The 19,806-nt window shown below is 44.2% G+C and overlaps 2 long non-coding RNA genes across 15 annotated transcripts; both read right to left on the bottom strand.

The window, feature by feature from the left end:
* Positions 1 to 7,926: 7,926 nt before the first annotated feature.
* LOC123141066 (uncharacterized) lies at positions 7,927 to 10,619 on the bottom strand. The gene is made up of 4 exons (XR_006470156.1): positions 10,588 to 10,619; positions 9,759 to 10,113; positions 9,504 to 9,641; positions 7,927 to 8,793 (listed from the first exon to the last, which is right to left on the bottom strand). It is a non-coding gene; the product is annotated as an uncharacterized lncRNA (long non-coding RNA).
* An 8-nt stretch (positions 10,620 to 10,627) lies between these two features.
* Positions 10,628 to 14,600, bottom strand: LOC123141064 (uncharacterized). 14 transcript variants are annotated; one of them, XR_006470152.1, is made up of 11 exons: positions 14,040 to 14,600; positions 13,716 to 13,782; positions 13,543 to 13,647; positions 13,235 to 13,322; positions 13,083 to 13,151; positions 12,317 to 12,694; positions 12,103 to 12,172; positions 11,841 to 12,000; positions 11,689 to 11,769; positions 11,323 to 11,496; positions 10,629 to 10,794 (listed from the first exon to the last, which is right to left on the bottom strand). It is a non-coding gene; the product is annotated as an uncharacterized lncRNA (long non-coding RNA). The 14 variants fall into 14 exon arrangements; XR_006470153.1 differs by having other exon boundaries at positions 13,716 to 13,772; XR_006470154.1 differs by having other exon boundaries at positions 10,630 to 10,794; positions 13,756 to 13,782.
* Positions 14,601 to 19,806: the final 5,206 nt, after the last annotated feature.

Genomic DNA, 19,806 nt, shown 5'->3' with positions numbered 1-19,806 from the left:
CACCCAAGAAGCCTAGCAGGTTCACGCAAAGGTTCTTCGTCACGTGCATCACGTCGATTGAAGAGCGGACCTCTAGCTCTTTCCAGTAGGGTAGGTCCCAAAATATATATTTCTTCTTCCACATGGGTGCGTGTCCCTCAGCGTCATTCGGAACAGCTAGTCCGCCGGGACCCTTTCCAAAGATTACGTGTAAATCATTGACCATAGCAAGTACGTGATCACCGGTACGCATGGCGGGCTTCTTCCGGTGATCTGCCTCGCCTTTGAAATGCTTGCCTTTCTTTCAACATTGATGGTTGGTCGGAAGAAATCGACGATGGCCCAGGTACACATTCTTCCTGCTTTTGTCCAGGTATATACTTTCAGTGTCATCTAAACAGTGCGTGCATGCGTGGTATCCCTTGTTTGTCTGTCCTGAAAGGTTACTGAGAGCGGGCCAATCGTTGATGGTTACAAACAGCAACGCGTGCAGGTTAAATTCCTCCTGTTTGTGCTCATCCCACGTACGTACACCATTTCCATTCCACAGCTGTAAAAGTTCTTCAACTAATGGCCTTAGGTACACATCAATGTCGTTGCCGGGTTGCTTAGGGCCTTGGATGAGAACTGGCATCATAATGAACTTCCGCTTCATGCACATCCAAGGAGGAAGGTTATACATACATAGAGTCACGGGCCAGGTGCTGTGATTGCTGCTCTGCTCCCCGAAAGGATTAATGCCATCCGCGCTTAAACCAAACCATACGTTCCTTGGGTCAGCTGCAAACTCAGCCCAGTACTTTCTCTCGATTTTTCTCCACTGCGACCCGTCAGCGGGTGCTCTCAACTTCTCGTCTTTCTTACGGTCCTCAATGTGCCATCGCATCAACTTGGCATGCTCTTCGTTTCTGAACAGACGTTTCAACCGTGGTATTATAGGAGCATACCACATCACCTTCGCAGGAACCCTCTTCCTGGGGGGCTCACCGTCAACATCACCAGGGTCATCTCGTCTGATCTTATACCGCAATGCACCGCATACCGGGCATGCGTTCAGATCCTTGTACGCACCGCGGTAGAGGATGCAGTCATTAGGGCATGCATGTATCTTTTGCACCTCCAATCCTAGAGGGCATACGACCTTCTTTGCTGCGTATGTACTGTCGGGCAATTCGTTATCCTTTGGAAGCTTCTCCTTCAATATTTTCAATAGCTTCTCAAATCCTTTGTCAGGCACAGCATTCTCTGCCTTCCACTGCAGCAATTCCAGTACGGTACCGAGCTTTGTGTTGCCATCTTCGCAATTGGGGTACAACCCTTTTTTGTGATCCTCTAACATGCGATCGAACTTCAGCTTCTCCTTTTGAGTTTCGCATTGCGTCCTTGCATCGACAATGACCCGGCGGAGATCATCATCATCGGGCACTGGTTCCTCTTGATCTTTAGCAGCTTCCCCCCCTTGCAGCATCATTGGGCACATCGTCTGGTTCCTCTTGATCTTCAGTAGCTTCCCCCGTTGCAGCATCACCGTATTCAGGGGGCACATAGTTGTCATCGTCCTCTTCTTCTTTGCCGTCTTCCATCATAACCCCCATTTCTCCGTGCCTCGTCCAAACATTATAGTGTGGCATGAAACCCTTGTAAAGCAGGTGGGTGTGAAGGATTTTCCGGTCAGAGTAAGACTTCGTATTCCCACATGTAGGGCATGGACAACACATAAAATCATTCTGCTTGTTTGCCTCAGCCACTTCGAGAAAATCATGCACGCCCTTAATGTACTCGGAGGTGTGTTTGTCACCGTACATCCATTGCCGGTTCATCTGCGTGCATTATATATAATTAAGTATGTCAAAAACCATTACAGAACATCATGAATAGATAATTAAGTGACCAAATTAATAGAAGTTCATCATCACATTAGAACCAAAGTACATACATAGTTCTCATCTAACAACATATATATAGCTCTCCAGAGCATCTAATTAATTAAACCATACATTGAAACTATGTAAAACATTTCAATGCGAAAACAAATGCGATCATAATCGCAACCAAGGTAACAATTGATCCAACGGCATAATGATACCAAGCCTCGGTATGAATGGCATATTTTCTAATCTTTCTAATCTTCAAGCGCATTGCATCCATCTTGATCTTGTGATCATCGACGACATCTGCAACATGCAACTCCAATATCATCTTCTCCTCCTCAATTTTTTTTATTTTTTCCTTCAAGTAATTGTTTTCTTCTTCAACTAAATTTAACCTTTCGACAATATGGTCGGTTAGAATTTCCGGTTCAACCACCTCCTAGATAAATAAAATCTATGTCACGTTGGTCGGTATATTTGTCATAAACAATAAACGAACCAAATAGTTATAAAAAAATATATACCACATCCGAATCATAGACAGGACGAGGGCCGATACCAAAACCATCGCACTATGTAATAAGAAGGAATAATAAAAGTAACAAAATTAGACAAGTAACTATCTAAAGTAAGAATTTTTTTCCTTTCAGAAAGAAGAAAAGACAAGAGGCTCACCACGGTGGTGCTGGCGACGAGATCAGCGCGGGCGATCGACGGCGGTGAAGACGGGGACGGGACGTGACGGACCGCTAAACCTAGACAAATCTCGGGGAAAATGGAGCTCGGAGGTCGAGTTTCGAGAGGACAAAGATTAACTAGTGTGGCTCAGACATTTCATCGAACACCTCATGTGCATAGGAGGTGAGCTAGAGCACCCAAATGCCCTCCCCTCGCCGGCCAGAAAAAACAGAGCACTCTGGAGTGCTCTGCTGTGGCGATGGGGTATATATAGGGAAATCATTGGTCCCGGTTGGTGGCACCAACCGGGACTAAAGGCCATTGGTCCCGATTTGTCCCACCAACCGGGACCAAAGGGTCCGGACGAACCGGGACCAATGCCCCCACGAGGCCCGGCAGGTCCCTGGCCGCACGAACCGGGACCAATGCTCACATTAGTCCCGGTTCGTGACTGAACCGAGGCTAATGTGAAAACTGTCCTGTGACCTAAGCCCCTTTTCCTACTAGTGACAGTAACGTGCCAAATATTCCCCTTTTAGGTTCACATCGCATTGCTCCGTCTCTTCTTTCATTCATGAGCCAGGCTTGGGAGTCACCTGGAAATTCTATGACCGAGACAAGCCAGAGAAGTGTGTGTGTTCTACTCTGACATAGCGTGGCCCAGTGGATTGCATGTTCATCCAGAATCACAGTTGTACTTGACATAGCTCGGACCTCCGAGCCTTGGATGCTCTTTCAAATGGCTTTGGTCGCCCTTCTCTTGTCAAAAAAAAAATACTATACATGTTCATCTTTTCAACTTTTTGTGTGTTGATGATGTAAGGGAATGCCTACTAAGACCGGGCCGGCTACGTGCTAATCTGAACCAAGAAGACAGCTCGAGTTGAGGTGAACGAGATTATTTTCTACTCCGTCTGTTTTAAAATACTTTAAGTTTTAGTTTTTTTCTAGGTCAACATATTTAAGTTTGAGAAAGTCTACTGAAAAATATACTGACATCTACAACACCAAATTATTTTAATTAGATTCATCATAAAATATATGTTTATACTAGATATATTTGATATTGTAGATATTAATGATTTTTTCTATATACATGGTCAAACAAAAAAAATGTCCTTACCTAGAACGGAAGAAGAGGCTTGAGAATTTCTGTTACATAGTATGTACAATTAAATTGAAAAAATAGCATTTCAATTCTCAGTATCATAGTTGACACATCTTGGCTTAGAACTATGTTGGAATTTTGCAGTTCAAGTCTTCAACTCACTTTTCTTTCTATAGAGATATCTGTAACACATTTGATTCCCTGAGTTTCTGCTCAAGCCTCTCACTAAAAGGGAAAAAAAGAATAAGCTTGTTTTAGGTCTAAATTTGGAGGCTTTTGGACTTAGCATGACCATGGCCCGTTTACATTTGAATGACTAAGGTACATGCATGCAACGTTAGCTGAGGATGCCACATATTATTCTATCGTGCAGCTCAATTGCTTCCAACTACTATACAATAATACTAGCGGGCTTGTAATTTATCGCATTGATGGTAATATCTCCATATATATATGGCTAGATGGAGAGAGAGCTTGGAATACAAATTGGACAGCCATATGTCATTCATACCTCGAATAGTTGATTAGAGTCATCAATCGAGTCGAGCAGTGTTACTGGCTACTGACTATGAGGAGGTGGAGCACACGATACTCCAAGCATCATTGCGTGGTTCATATATATATACCTAGGTGCCCAGGCACCTAGCATTTAATAGCTCACATGTCCACCCATTTGCATTTATTGATTTGAATAAAATTAAAACACACATTAATTGGTGGAGTGAGAATGACACAATAAAAAGGAAAGATATATACATGATTACATGCATCCTCTTTAGATCAAGGTATACTATGTACGCACAATGTAACTCGCCGGCTTGTGGATTTTCTATGCACAGATGAATACATGTATATATAAAAAGCGATACCTTCATGAGGTATCCATGACAATTTTTTTATTATGTATATCGACAAATTGTGCGCTGACTCCAAATAATATAAACATACCCTTGGTATATATACCTACTAATAAAATTATGTTCGTACACGGCTACGTATATATCTAATGATTTATTCTAGGTTTTAGGTAGTAAAGAAATTATATACATAGCGGAAATGTATATACCTACTAACGGAATTATGTACATACGTGGGTATGCATATACCTACTAACGAAATTATATACATACCCCGCAAAAAAAAAATTATATACATACGTGGGTATGCATATACCTACTAACAAAATTATATACATACCCCGCAAAAAAAAGAAATTATATACATACGCGGGTATCCATATACCTAACAAAGAAAAAATGTACATACGCGGGGTATGCATATACTCCTAAAAAATTATGTACATACACGCGTGCTTTTCAAATAAAGTACGGGTATGTGTATGTGTATACCCAATTATGTGATGGGTATGTGTATACTTACTACTGAAATTACGTAATATACATGTCTATTTACATACGTAGTTATTTATTTTACGAATAAATAAGTGCTATATAAGGAGGTAATAAATGTTGATTTTTATTCACTATGGTATTTTAATGACCTTCCTTTTCTATGATGTGACATGCATGCATGGACGGTTAAAGAATTAAAGTCTGCCAAATTAACTAGTAATTAAATCATTTATATTGGTTTCCAAATCAGTCGCTAAGCACGATCCAACGATGGATAGGCAAGGTGTCCAGGCACCTAGGTGTCCCAAACTGACGTCCTATATATACTAGTATAATGCCCGTGCGTTGCCACGGGCTTTTAAAATATTTTGCTGAAGTTATATAAACATAACACAAGTTAAATTTCACATGTAGAGAAAAGATAGCGTGGGCATAATTGGGTAATAATTGAAGTCCACTTCACTTGCAATGTAAATTGATTAAAAAACAATTTGACGATGTATGCATATAAAGCGATTATCTAACTAAAAATATGTTACAAATTGAAATTTACTTGATGCACTTAAGAAATTATCTCACAATCAAGAATGTTGTCTATCCATTTTTTTAGCTTACCTGCCTAGCCTTATTCTGACCTCAGCCACTTTCTCACCACAACCAGCCCTCTCACTCTTTCACTCCACGCACCCCTCACTCTATGTGTTCCTGTGCCGACAAAGCTGACAATATGTAGACGATGAAAATGACTGTCATGAACTACATTATTCCTCATCTCTTCACCCAAATAGATCTTTCTAACATAGTTCCACCAATTTCTCTATTTTCCGTGATTGTTCGGGATGGATGGTGCAAACGAAATGCTGTAACATGATGTGTCGGCTATCCCTCTAAACACCACCACCATCTCCGCCACCTGAGATATCCTGTACCCCGCCTTCAAATCCGTTAATCCCCTGCCCCTTCTCATCCAACGATGACCCGCCTCTAATTCTTCGTTTTCCTCCCGTAGCCGCAGATTTTTTATTCGACCACTTTGTCAACCCGCCCGCCTCTCCCTGCCTAAGCACCTGCCACCGCCACCCTACAGCCGGCGAGTGTTGCCACACGTCGCCACTTGCTCAAGTCACCACCTCTGTCAACGCTGACGCCAGTCGTTCCTCTAAAACCTACCATCATTTTGGTGCCCACGACCTCCCGCACCCCGCACTCGAGACCGCTAACCCCTTGCCTCTCCTCCGCCGCCAACACCCGCTGCTACTACTACTCTTCTTCCTCCCTCTGCATACCTTTTTCTCCGTCCAGTCTATTGACCCGCCCACCTCTACCTACGAAACCACTTGCCACCACCATCAACAGTCAGCAAATGTTGTCACGCACTACCTCCCTCTACCTGAGTTGCCGCCCAACCCTCTAAATAGTGCCACAATCTCTAGCGCTCACGACCTTCCGCACCACAATAATCAATGGTTGGCCATATATGAAGAAAAAAGAAGGATCAAGATGGTTCTCTGAAGAAGTCATACCATCTCTTGTCACACATCATGTTCATAGATCCTAGGCATACTCTCTTCTCTCAACTTCATTATCATCTTTTTGGACTACAAAATCTAACACTCATGTTCTGAATAATCAGTAGAATAAATTAATTTCAAGACATGTCATGGATGAATTATTTGGGTGCCATACTTCAAAATAATAACCATTTATGCCTGGGAGATATTTGGTAGGTTACACCGAATGCCATGTAGAAGCGATGCCCAATTTGAATGGATGCATCGTCTTTCGAGTCCGATAAATATCATTGGCATGCAAACTTGAGATATTTTGCCATCACCTGCGTTAAGTATGGCGCCTCTCCGCCGCAAGAAAGAGGTAGGCCTCAGAATCAGATCAATAAAAATAAGTGGGATCCGGGATTTCTGGATTCAATGTATTCCCTTGTGTTGCTACGGGCCTTTTAACTTTTTTTTCTGATGACTTTTTGTATTGTTGTATAAGACTTGGTGACTTTTTTACCCCTTCCAACGACGTCGTTGGGACCCTTCTTGATGGATTCATTTGAACTTCGACATAATTCATCTCCATCGCTATCGTAATCTACAAAAAATAATATATATATATATATATATATATATATATATATATATATATATATATATATATAGAGAGAGAGAGAGAGAGAGAGAGAGAGAGTGAGAGAAATACACCTTTTGTATTATTGTGTGTAGTTTATATACAAAGAAGAACCATAATTTGTATACATCTCTTCTGATTTTGTAAAGTTTGATGAGTTTTCAGTCTGGTCAATCATAATTACGTCAGTGACTTTGTCGATCAACAGTAGCATCATCCGCAACCATTGACTTTTATCTCTGATGTACAAAAGTGAACATATACATATCTTAAAAAAGCTCATATATAATACTCCCTCCGTCCCAAAATTCTTGATACATCCGTATCTAGACAAATCTAAGACAAGAATTTTGGGACGGAAGGAGTATATATTTATTCGTCAGCTGCTACATGCAAGCAGGTGACCGCTTTTAGTAGGGTGAGTCGCATCCCAATTTTAATAACATGTAGACTCATCTGTAAATCACTTGTTAGTAATTATTCTCAAGAAATAACTTGTTAGGGTTTGTGATATTTTTAACTATATAAACAAGTATGTGACATTTCTCTCATAGCAAACCATCGTTTTTTCCAAAAAAAGTAATCACCTTTTATTCTTATCTTAAAAATGCAATTCACCATCTTACTCTCTCGCCACATGACATAGTGCTGACACTCACATCTCGTCTCCCGGCTTGCTATCCCCGCCGCGGCTTCTTACAGGACCCCCCCACCTCTACACCACGACATTCAGCCCACACCTTACTCTCACAGTCATCCCCCCCCCCCCCCGCCCCCGCCCCCCTTCTCTCTTCCTCCACGGCGTCCCAAGCCAATTCCTGGTGCCAAGGTGTGCACACCATCGTGGTCGTGGGCGACCACCATGATGATGCAACCTGCTGCTCACCGTAGCTCCGCACCTTCTTGAAGTACAGCGGCCACAATCATGTCCCAAGCTTATGTGTCCATCCTTTTATCTAGAGTATATTATCACTGCTGAAATCATAATTCAAGATATGGTACAAACTTCAGTATCAATACATCATAATAAACCAAATGCATCGGGGATCTGGGTGTACTATCCTAACAGAGGCATTGTTTCGCTACGAAGCCTGAATATTTTCTCTACCACATTCGATTTTGCTGCAACACATAACCGATTTTGTTATCTTGAAAATTCAGTATTGTACAAGCTACCTGCCACCGGTGAACTCAAAGTGGATGCTTAAAAAAGGGCTCTGATAACTTCCACATTATAAGAAATATCAGGATGGATACATTGGCAAAAGCATGTGCAGATTTGCAGGTTATATCTTCTATGTGCAAAAGAATAGATAGACAACACAATTAAGCAAACAATTAATTAACAATTTGAACTATTTTTATGGATAGTTTAAGAAGGTTACCTTCAGATCAGATAAACCAAAATATATGGACAAAGGTAATAATCCAAGGAGTAGTGGAGCAAGGAGATCTGAGAACATCCACACAATATTTTCTCAATCAATCGATCAGCTCAATTTGTCCACACTCATGGAATAATTCCTCTCATTCAATGGTATATACAGTCCATTGGAAACTTCAAGCAAATGACCATGCTCCATACAACTCAAGATTTAGCCTTTTTGATTTCTCGGGCAACCAGCCAACATATAATTTTTGCCTTCCAAAGTGAATATATATAATGGAACCGCTGAAAAAATATGAAAGAAATAGATTGTAACACACGGATGAATGCAACAAAAAATCTATTGTGTATTTAGGATTTAGAGGACCATTTACGAATAATAATAGAGGAATGGCTGATTGTAAAAGAGCTATGAAGGAAACATCACAAGCACCATACTGAATAATTCCACTCACGAGCTTTTCTTCGCAGAATCACAACTTCATAAGACATCCTTAAAAATCAGCCATCAGTAAATAGCTTGTTCAATCCAGACATGGTATGCAAACATTTCACTACATCTGGTTCCATATTCTGTATAGAAATCAAGTAGACATGGAAGTATACTCATATATCGCTGAATCTTGTAAAACATTTAAAAGGTAATCAGACACATTTTAACAACACTCTCTCGGCTCTTAAATAAGTGATATTTTTACTTGCCGAGTTTGCAAGGTACAAATTAAATCATAAATTATAGTAAAAACATAATCCACAGGTTTGATAATAACTAATCGATGAGCAGAACTTGTTTAACACATGAATAATCCATGACTATAAAAGAAGCTCATTGTACTCGGCCACTCGTCTATTGTGTGCACTGTTTTTCCGTCTTTATTGATCATAGCAAGATGCTTCCTGATCAAATAGATGAATGATTTAAAGAGAGCGAATGTAAAGTGGTAGGATATTTGGCATGCATCATTGACTTGAGAAAACGAGAACAAGGAATTCACCTTGATAATTTTGGGTAAACAAATTAATCTGGCTATTGCCGTACATGGATAATTAGATTCTCTGCAGATTCACAAAACAATCATTTGTGACTGTTATGCAGTTGTGCAGATGTATGCACGCTATTCATATATAAGTGCCTGCATGAAACAAGAATAAAATCAGAGTCCGTAACTAAGTTACTGAAAAAGAGCATTTGCACACAAATTGATAATATCAAGGGAAGAACAGGAGGCGAAGGGAGTTAGATGGGTTACATATCCAGTGGGAGCAGTAGTAGATGCTTGGCGGCTGGTTGGATAGGATGGTGATAGTGGGGGGGGGGGGATGCTCCCCATCAGGTCGACAAGCCGGAGGTTGTCCCAGCAGGACCCCTTGTCGGATAGCGCCTGGGTGAACCTGTTGCCGGCTATGCTCAGGTACTGGACAGACAGTAGCGCCAACAGGAACGGCCCGACGAAGGGCTTCCGTGACACGTCCATATGCTCCAGCAGGTAGAAGGAGAGCCAGTGAACTTGTTCTGGCTCAGCACCACCGACGCCACTTTCCTCCCAAGACGCCCGAGCTATGATGTCATTACTCCTATCGTCTCTTACATAATTAACGTGTTTCCTATGCAATCATGGTACCGAGACACACATGAGTAATCTGCATGTATAGTTCTCTAATAATTAATCATACATTCTGATTTCCAACTAATCCAATGTGCTAGTGCATCAGGCTCAACCAACCTTAATGCTAGGTTGAGCGGCATTCTAATTTCTAACTAATCTGATGGAATCCTCCTATGACACATCCTCTCTGCTTCCCACCTTCCAGCGGCTCGATGATGGTGATGAAGGACTATAGATAAAAATTTAACGACCCTTACTCTGTACACATTTGAATCTATTTTCAAATGAAAAACACTGAACTATGATAAAATAAACAATAATCAACGACCCTGGCTGGGGAATAATATCAGTCCTTCCTTGTACTAAACAAGGTATTGAGGGAAAATAAATCTAAGAACAGAATGTACAGATTGGCAGAAGCTAAACATCGAATGCTCTATTAGCAAGTCTAAATAATTTTGAGAAGTATTACCAAAGAGATGACTCTCCAGGATGCTGAAGGGCATGTACTCGTACAACAGCAGCCGCTTGTCCCCTGCGTGCAGAAGCCGATCAGGCTGACGAAGTTAGGGTGGCTGAGCACCGCCAGTATCAGCACCTCCACCAGGAACTCCTTCCTCCCCTGCACGCTCTCTCGGGCCTGCTGCTTCACCGCCACCATTTGTGCATCGGAAGCGCCCTGCAAGAAGAAGAAGAATCACATTGTGCTGATGATATAATACATATATCATATATAGTCCAGACCAAAGAATGATCAGAAAATCAACATGGTAGTTGGATGTGTCAAACATCTGCGACAAAAGTGATTAAGAAATGTACTATGTGAACTAAGGAAGCAGCATCGAGGACGACACGCAAGGAAATATGCTTGTCACTTGTCAGTACATTCCCCTAATCTCACCAAATGCGCATACACTTTTATTGCTTTGAAGAATATAAAGATAGCAAATGAAGAAATCAGTTGCTGCCTGCCCGACTCAGGTTTGCAACATACAAATGATATACATAGACCATGAATGTATTATAACTTTAGAAGAATATACATTAATCTTTCACAAGTATAGCGAAACTTATCATGGGACGGAGGGAGTACTATAGTTTAGCACATTTTTCTATCACAAGTATAGTTGTTGAATAATAACGAGCAATCTGAAATCATCCACTTACAAAGAAAGAGGGAAGACATAACACGGGCTTGTTAGCTCACCCATACAAAGTTGAGTCAGTGATTAACTGGATTGCCAAAAAGAACATAGGGGAGACCATCATATCCATGTGTGGTGTACTCAGCTCCACCCTTTCTCATCACTATATTTGTTCATGTTCTCTGCTGGTTAGTTTTCTCAGAATCTGCCGGGGCAGAGGAAGCTCTGTTCAACTCCTGCTCAACAAAGAACCTTTGTGAGGCCAAACAACCAAAAATCCTTGTTCATACAAACATAAAAATGATGAACTATCCAATAATTTCTTCGTGATCATGCAATAAGCTGTGCCTTCCAAAACTTTCATATGGCTGCGGTAGATTCGGCTCACATGAAACATAAATAAAATAATATGTATATAATGATTTTACCTTATAATAGATGTTTTAGAAACTCATAATATATATTTGATAGCTCCACTCCAAAAGTATAAAATTCCTCACGTTGAATACCTATAAACAAAGGCGAAATAAGGATCTCTTTTGGACCTATCAATGAAAAGAGGAAAGGTTATGTCAGCGACCAATCGGAACCGTCGAAAGTTCAGCACATCCGTCTTTTAGCAAATGTACATGCAAAGCAATTCTTTCTCGGAGTGAACTCTGAACTATTCTGTGCCACATGTAAATAAATCATCAAATTACAGTAGGGAGACATGGTTTTTACATGTGTGGTTGGTGACCCTATAAGAATCAGCAGAAAGAAATCGAGTCAACAGAGATACTTTTGTAAGGGCATGAGAGGTTATATAATGAACAGAAGATTCATGGAAAGACGTTACTTACATGATACATGTAGCTAGAGAATCACAGTGCCCTCAATTGAAGTTTTATGTTCTCCCCATTAGTGATCGCACTGAATCAAAAAGCAAAATGTCAGACAAACAGATTACCTGGAGTGAAGGCATCAGGTAAACAAATTATCTGAATCAAGCTCACTAAAAATAGAATCAAAAAGCTAAATGCCAAACAGATTGAGCACTTTGCCTGGTATACATACTTGTCCCACCTTGCATCAACCCCATGCATGGTGGTGGCATCAACAGCGTCATGAGCTCCTGCTGCCCTTGCGTCGATAGAAAGGTTGTCATCGTCGGCGCCGCGCGCCTCCGAACCAAAGATCCGTTTGGCATGGAGGAGAGCGCCATCAGATTGATGCGTCCATCCCCAAACAACGAGCCAAGATAAAGAATATTATGACTGGGAGTTGTGTGTCCCCACTTTGTGTCTGCAACCACTTCCTTTCTACAGCTCCAAATCAGGGGAGCATCTCTTCGTTCCCAGCGATACGGTCTATGCAGGTGCCGCCGGCGGCGGCGACGCCCCACCACAAAAGATTGTCTTCGAGCCGCGAGTTGCCGCATCCAACCCCAAGGACCTGCAGTTGGTAGATATTTATTGGGGAGAAACGACCAATAAAGCATGACTGAAGTTTAAACTTTGCATAACTAAAAAGTAATCAATGTATCAACGGATTTGATCTATGGGCATTTTCCTTTTTCTCAAGTAACAACGTCAAACTTTTCAGGGGAAGGGTATATACAATATTTACTAAACTGAATGCTTTCCATGTGTTTTTAAATCAATGGATCCTCCTACAAATTCTTTAAAGAGTATAACTGGAAAACCATTGCGTGGGCAGCTGCTTTTCCCTCTCCTAAAGCATCGACTCTACAAATATAACACATTTTGTCACCGAAAACTCATGAATCATAAGGTACAGGGGTGGAGCACGCGACGCAACAGAGCAGAAGAGAATGTTGTACCTGAAACTTAAAGGCCACATTAAGGTTCGTGGGATTCTTGTCCGAGTGAAACAAATTGGTCTGTACAAACTGAAATATAGCCAGCGCAGCTATATCAGAACCCATGAGGCCATGAGCACACATATAGTCAGAAGCACAGCTAAATCACGTACCTTGTGAGCATACACCATTCCCTCCAGCCACTTGGTCGGGTACCACGGGGTTCACCTTGAGACACCTCGTGGATGACCTTCATCCCTTCTACACAATTAAGCACAAAAAAAAACAAATTGAGTTCACCTTGCAAGACTATTGAGAGGGATTTAGGTCCTTATGAAGTACAGAGTATAGTACGGAAAAGGGGTTCTCTCCTAAAGAAAATAATGCAGCCTCCATCTAGAAACAAATGGCGAATTAAGCACCCTCCAGTTCAATTTCACTCTCATCTAAATTCTATTTTCATGAGAAATTAATCAATTACCTAGGGTTAGTCCAGTTCATCCAAAACAGTGGAGCTCCAAGGAAGAAAGAAGAACGGTTGATCTAAAACAGGGAAGAAACAGGGCTATCACCTTCAAGATTAGTTCTGTATCAAAGCAAGAGCTCACGATTAGTTCTGGGAATTTTGAGTGATGAAGATAAGAAATGCAGTACCGGTACTCTTGCTCCCCTTGCTCTGAGAAGGTTTGCATACCTCAAAGTGCCCAACACCTGCCGCTGGCTAAAATAGTGTGCATAAAAAGATTAAGAATATAAGCTACATTCAGATTAGGCTAGATAAGGAGCTATGCGCTTGTACACATCAAGCCTATATCGTTATTTTCATACACCAAGGCAATTCGAATGCATTAGATTAGTCCAATGTGGCTGACGAACTACTGTTAGGAAGAGAATGAACGGAGTTACAACCAGTTAGGATCTGCACAAGTAGGAAATATAGTGACCACACCTACGAAGGAGACTCAGGGAAGTAGTTACCTGCAGCTGCATGCGATGGGGTGCCGTGCTTGAACGCTTTGTTGTGCCTCCACCATGTAGTTTCTCCGGTCCACATCCCTGTCCCCTCCGCTGCCGCCTCCACCCCTACCCCCTTCTGGAAGCCTGGATCTAAGCGCCTAGAGAGGCGGTGGCGCACGACCGGATCACATGATACATGGAGGGGGAGGTCACTGCTGGCGAGGCGCCGACCGATGGGAATCGTGGGGCGGAGTCATCACGGGGGTGCAGCGTCGTTGGTTGAGGCCGCATTGGGGAAGAAGAGGCACTCGAGGCCACCGCCCAGCCGAGGTAGGAGGCGCCAGACGGGAAGAGGTGCGATGCTAGGGATTGGGGAGGGGTAGGTCAGCGTGCGGCGTCTCCCGTCATCGGCGGCGGCTCCTCAACGGGATAGGCGGCGTCTCCCGTCATCGGCGGCGGCTCCTCAATGGGATCGGCGGCGGCTCCCGTAGTAGCGCAGGGATCGACGGCGGCTTGATGTGCGAGGGCGGCGGCGAAGGATGCGAGTGCGAGGGCGGCGACCAAGGGATCTCGTGCGAGTCGTTCTCGCTGGAGGGCATGTGACGTCGCTCGTACGTGCCGGTTTTTTTTCGCTGGTTAATTTTCGTAGGTTTTTTTATCGCTGGTTAATCGTCGTAGATTTTTTCTTCGACGCTTGTCTCGGGCGCGATCGGCTGTTACGACCTGAAGAGCGCGGGGGCTGGTGGAGGACTCAGTACGTGGTTTTTTCGGTTCGTGGCGGGTCAGCCTGAGGTGGGAGTAGGTACAAAAAAACCAGGTGAGGTGGGACGAAAATAAACCTGGAACGGAGACTACCAACTGAGACATTATATATATGAACTCCTTGCATGTCCATGGGTGTGGCTTGGGAGGCAGCGGGAATCCATGATGCGTAGGAATCCAACTTCAGTCTTGCAGATCATAAAGACTCGTGGCGGTACAAAACAATTTTGCATAGGCTCGATTCTCTTCATGTTGCATATCTAGATCAACATGTCGATTGGTCCTCGAGAAATACGCGTGTCAACAAAGATGATAGCAGTGGAAGCGCAGATCCCTCCAGAGTAAGGCACGTCGCTCGCAACACAACAAACGTGGACTGTCTCGCAACACAACAAACGTGAATTGTCGGGCCGGCATTGATCTGTCTCCACTTTGAAGTCTGAACTCAAAACTTGAAACACCTTTTATCTGCTTATAATTATTTAGGATGAACTGGAAGGTGCCAGCTGTATTAAAATTTGAATGTTTGAGATGGCAGCTATCTTGTACTAGTTGAAAATTAGAGGTTTTTTACGGTACAAAAATTACTAGTGGTAGGAGGGAGTAGTATTGGTAGGAAAAAACTTTGCTACAGCTACGGACATTTTACGGAAAGTACTTAAGGAGATGAGGTGGAGTCGTGGAGATCTGGGATGTACCACGAGTTGGGTCCCACAGCTGAATTCACGGAAGGAGAATCAATGAGACAAGGACACCCAATCCCGTAACAGGCGTCCGTAGGGGGAATCCCGTAGGTGTAACATTTTTCTGGTAGGAAATCCACCGTTGGTTTCGTGGGTATTATTGGCATTTTCTTTTGCTTTATTATTTTTTATAGTCGAGGGGAGTTTAGCTTAGTGTAACCACGAACATATTTTTAATCCTAAAATCTAAAAAGTGCGCGCGCACGATCTAACAGAAACGAGCGGCCGCGCTAGCCGACAAAAACAGTCGTCGTTGTCTCTCTTCAGTAGCTGCCTCTCTTCAGGAAAAAGAAAACAACTAATCCCCTCCATCTGGCGAAGCGCGCCGCCCAAGAGCTTCACAAGTCGCTGTCCGGTGCTCCTCCGCTGACCAGCCGTCTCATCGGCGACCAGGATTCGCGTCACGCCGGTCCACTCTTGCCTTCCCTCCTCTCTCTTCCTTCTCTCGCCTCCACACAGGTCGCCGCCAAGGATGATCCCCGCCTTGGGTCAAGCTCGCCCCAGTCGACCACCGCCGCGTCGGGCCTCCTCTGCATTGATGCCGGATCTGCACATCCCCGCCGCTCTGGATCCAAGACCCCCACATCCTCCTCCCTCTTGTTCGTCCATCTGCTCGACGCTGCCGCTCGAGCCGGGGGCCGCGGTGCCGGTGCGTCCCGCATCCCCATCGAGCCTGAGATCAACTCGAGGATCTACGGGGCCAACCGTGAAACTCATGATTCATACGTGTGTGGTTGCTGTAGATTTTGTACGAGGCGCATAGCAACTGGATTGATGTGGCGGCGGGGCTACAGCTCACCGAGGACAGGCGACTTCTATCTTTTCTATAGGGTAGCTGCTGAACTGGGACGGCCAAGATAATCAATGCGTATGATCTGCGTGCAGCTTTGGTGATTTTATTTTTCGATTAGTGCTGGTGGTCGTTACATGGAGACTTATTGGTTGAAGAATGGAGACTAAGAGATAGTAGCTCGCAAGAGAATCCTTTTGCACATTTTTGGATAATTATGAGCAACCAGCACCGAAGTTTTAATGTTTTTGTGTATGCATTTTTAAGCAAAGGGTGTCCATTTCCCATCGGATATATACAATCATTTGCTCACTAGAGAATTGCACATGATCAACAATCCTTTTTGTAATTGCTTACTTTTTTCACCCAATTGTACTTGTTTTATTCTTTAAGAAAAGAGGACAACACATTTTGGCTACTCACTCTGTACTAAATACATCCATGTTAAACACATCCGTTTGAGAGACACTTATTTCGGGATTGATAAAGTATTCGCCATCTTATAAAAGACCACTTTGGGGGTTTTGTTCAATATGTATTTAAGTAGCCGGCCAGGACGGCATCCAAAGTTGCACATCGGCAGCTTGACAGTTGGCTAGGACATCACGCGAAGTTGCACATTTCATTAATATCGTAGTTTGGACGAGACTGCAACACACATAAGGTCTTTTATAGAGAGGTCGATTGTATAAGATCTTGTTTCATTTAATTTCAGAAAACAACACGTTTTTTAACCATGCTGGTCGCTCGTCCTCACGTTGGCATTGTAGCTCACATACGATTGTGGTAGTTGCACAAGCGTGATGACAGAGTCGCACATACATGGTCTCAGAGTTGCACACTCTGATCGGTGTAGTAGCTCAGCACAGCCGCAGTGTTGCACACTTTTGTAGGCGTAGTCGCCCACGCGCCCATGGAGTTGCACACTCTCGTCCACATAGTCGTACACGTACGGGCACAGAGTTGCACACTCGAACAGACGCGGAGGTGCACACTCTAGTTGGCATAGTAGCTCACGCACGACTGCGGAAGCTGCACAACCGCGACAACATAGTCGCACATAGAACCATAGAGTTGCACACTCTGGTCGGCGTAGTAACTCACAGATGACTGCGGTATTGCACACCCTCGTAGGAACAATCGCACACGCGCAGCCACAGAGTTGCACACTAGCTATTGTTTGCATAGTCACAAACGCACGATCAAAGAGTTGCACACTCTCGTCGGGATAGTACTTCACACACGACTGCGAAGTTGCACATGTGCGGTGGTATAGTCGCAGACACAGGACCAAGAGTTGCACATTCTCGTTGGCGTAGTAGCTCACGCACGAGCTCGAAGTTGCACACTCCCGTTGGCATAGTCACACATGCGTGACAACAGAGTTGTGCACTCGTCTGCATAGTCGCACCCGCACGACCATATAGTTGCATACTCTCGTCGGCATAGTCGCACACGAGCGGTCGCGGAAGTGCACACTCTCGTCGGCAAGTAGGTTACGCACAACTGCCGGACTTGCATATGCGCGTCGACATAGTCGTACGTGCACGACCACGGAGTTGCACACTCTCGTCGGCGTAGTAGCTGACACACGACTGTGGAGTTGCACACTCTCGTCGGCATAGTCGCACACACAAGGGAGTAGAGTTGCACTCTTTTTCGCATAGTCACACACGCACGACCGCGAAGTTGCACACTCTCACCCGCACAGTCGCACATGCACGGCCACAGAGTTGCACGCTCTCGACAAAATAGTTGCACACATATGCCGCGGAGGTGCACACTCTCGTCGGCATAATAGCTCACACATGACTACCGGAGTTGCACACGTGCGACGACATAGTCACACACACGGGACCATGAAGCTGCACACTCTCCTTGGGGCAGTAGCCCACACAGGGCCACTGAGTTGCACACTCTCATCGGATAGTTTCTCAAGCACGATTTCGGATTTGCCCACTTTCATCGGCATAGTAGCTCATGCACGGGTACGCGAGTTGCACACTCTCTTCGGCATAGTCGCACAAGCACAGTTGTGGAGTTGCACACTCTCCTCGGCCTAGTTGCTCATGCACGGTCTGCGGGAGTTGCACATGCGTGACAGAGTAGTTGCTCATGTGCGACTGTGGAGTTGGACACCCTGATCGGCATAGTTTCTTACGCACATACCTGGATTGCACACGCTCGCGGGATAGTAGTTCACACACGGCTGCGGGAGTTGCACACGGGCGACATAGTCGCACAATCATGGTTGCGGGAGTTCTCACACGCGATTGTCGCACGTGCACAATCACGGAGTTGCACGCTCTCGGTGGCGTAGTTGGCCGGGACAACAGACGAAGTTGCACATCCACTGGTAGGCACTTGGCCCAGGCATCGAACAAAATGAAAACTGCACATCCGTGGGCAGAGAGAAAATTTGCACACCGACTACTAGGCAGTTGGCAAGTGCAGCTGACGAAGTTGCACATCTCACTGGTAGCGGATAATTTGGGGTAAAGGCTTCAACAATGAAAACTGCATGTCTACAGGTATGAGGAAAGGTTGCACATTGACTTTTTGGTAGCTGCACACTGAAAGCTAGATTGCACCAAATAGGCAGTAAATTGCACAGAAAAAGGTTGTCGAAACATACCCATGTGGGATCTAGTTTCGATAAGCATGCGGATTCCAACAGAAAAGAGAATCTTAATTTTGACATTTGTTTCAAAAGTTAAGACATTTTTAGGAAAATAGAACCCGAAGTAAACGCGTTCACTCTCGTTCACATCACTGAAAACTGCTTGTCCACGAGTAGAAAAAAGTTACACGTCGACTCTGAGGTAGTTGCACATCGACGGCTAGGCAGTTGCACAAAACGGGGAGTAAATTGCACACACAAAAATTCGTCGAAACATACTCATGCGGGATCTGGTTTTGAAGAGCACACCGTGAGGATTCCAACGGTGAAAATGAATCTTAATTCTGATGCGCCGTTCAAAAGTTATAGCTTTTTGAAAAATCTAAAACCCGAATTAAATGCGTTCACACATGTTCATATGGGCACTTTCTTCCTTTTTCCCTGTTTACATGATACTTTTGCTCATATATGGATTAGGGGAGACAAAATATTTCCATATACGACCGGCCACTCCGGATGTCTAACGAGCCAACGGCCACTCGTTAGACGCGTCCATTTTTAATCAGGGAAGAAAACACTGACCAAGTCATTCGTGCTGCCCCAACCTCTGCATCTGTATCGTCAAATCCTCACTGCCGCACCGACCCAAGCCACTATCGTTGGTACTTGCCGCAGCTTCCCACCGCCACCACGATGTCCGTGCACCGCTACGCCGTCCATGGCCGCCATCGTGGCCGTGCACCTGCATCTGGCGGCCGGTAAACGTCGTCGCTCCATCAGTTGCGAGCTGAGGTAGCCCACGTTGTGCAGGTGGCCGTTGTGCCCGGCCAAAGCCTCAGCATCCCTTCGACGAGCCCTGCTCCGGTGCTCACC

Source organism: Triticum aestivum, chromosome 6D (genome assembly GCF_018294505.1).
Source record: "Triticum aestivum cultivar Chinese Spring chromosome 6D, IWGSC CS RefSeq v2.1, whole genome shotgun sequence".
Classification (NCBI taxonomy): Eukaryota; Viridiplantae; Streptophyta; class Magnoliopsida; order Poales; family Poaceae; genus Triticum; species Triticum aestivum.
Note: the sequence above shows the minus strand (reverse complement) of the source record. Positions and strands in the feature narration are given on the sequence as shown.